Raw genomic sequence first — 1,531 nt, 5'->3', positions numbered from 1 at the left:
GGTCAGGGTAAATGAAAGCTGAATTCTCAACAGTCATCAAAGAGCCAGCAGATGATCGCTCAAACTGAGCTCTGAAGAAGCAGCAGTGAAAACAGATAGTGTGTAAATGCTAAAATAACCACTGAAACAGAGGAAACTTTCCAGGTGGGGTGGGACAACAGCATTTTTTGTAAAAAAAGAAAAGAAGGAAGGAAGAAAAAGAAAAGACATGTAGAAACTATGTGCAGAGGTCTATGGGAGCTCTTTACTTTCAGCTCCATTTTTCTGTGCACCTAAAATACCAATAAAAAATAATCTAGTCATTTTAACAAGGAGCTTTGGTAGCACAGTGGTTATGAGTCGGGCTGCTAGCCTCAAGATCCTCAGTTTGAAACTACCAGTCGTTCCATGGAAGAAAGATGAGGCTCTCTGTTCCTGTAAATATTTACAGCTTCAGAATTCTATACAGGGTCACTATGAGTTGGAACCAACTCCATGGCACATAGCCACCACCAGTCATTAAACGGTACAGACAAGCACACAATTAAAAGGAAGCCTTCCTTCTGGCTCAGCTCCCAGAGGTCCTTTCCCTAGAAACTAGTACTACATTCCTGTGATTTTTTTCCCCAAGATGGTCAAAGTACATAAAAATATATGTGCATCTAGAATTTCTAGCTCTTTACTATAAATATATACATATATACTCTTGGTGGAAATAAAAACTTTGAATAAGAAATTTATCTAGACATTAGGATTGACATGAGTTTTCAATTGTGGGAGACAAAGGAAAAGGAATCAGGAGTGATTTCTGGGTTTCTAGTTTGAGTAACTAAATGGATAGAGATGCCACTGAATCATGCAAAGCATAGGCAGGCAATCAGGTTGCTGATAGATTGGGAATAACAAATTCCACTTTAAGAAGGCTAAGTTTGCAATGCCTGTGGAATACCTGAGAAGAGCAGCCCAGGTATACGTGCAAGTCTACAACTCACAATGCAGGTCAGAGGTTGAAACTGTAGTTTATAGTGAAATAATAGTCAAAATCACAAGAGTGGATTCAATTGTATGGGAATAGAGTGGTGGTGTTGTTATCAGGTGCTTTTGAGTCAGTTTCAATTCATGCACAACAGAACAAAACACTATCCAGTCCTGCGCCATCCTCACGATTGTTATTACACTTGCACTGTGGCAATTCATCTCACTGGAGGTGGGGGGGGGGTGGTCTTCCTTTTTTTAACTGGCCTTCCACTTTACCAAGCATTATGTCCTTCCGCACGGACTGGTCCCTCATATCATGTTTGAGGTATGAGAGAGGAAGTGTTATCATCCTGGCATCTAAGGAGCATTTTGGTTGTACTTCTTGCAATACAGACCTGTTTGTTCTCCTGGCAGTTCACTATACGTTCAGTATTCTTCACCAACAACACAATTCAAATGCATCAATTCTATGGTCTTCCTTATTCATTGTCCAATTTCCATATGCATATGTTGGTATTGTTGTTTAATGCTGTCAAATCAGTTCAGACCCATAGTGACCCTGTATAGAATTTCC

The sequence above is a fragment of the Chrysochloris asiatica genome, unplaced genomic scaffold (assembly GCF_000296735.1).
Source record: "Chrysochloris asiatica unplaced genomic scaffold, ChrAsi1.0 scaffold00219, whole genome shotgun sequence".
Lineage (NCBI taxonomy): Eukaryota > Metazoa > Chordata > Mammalia > Afrosoricida > Chrysochloridae > Chrysochloris > Chrysochloris asiatica.
This window is presented reverse-complemented; position numbering follows the sequence as displayed.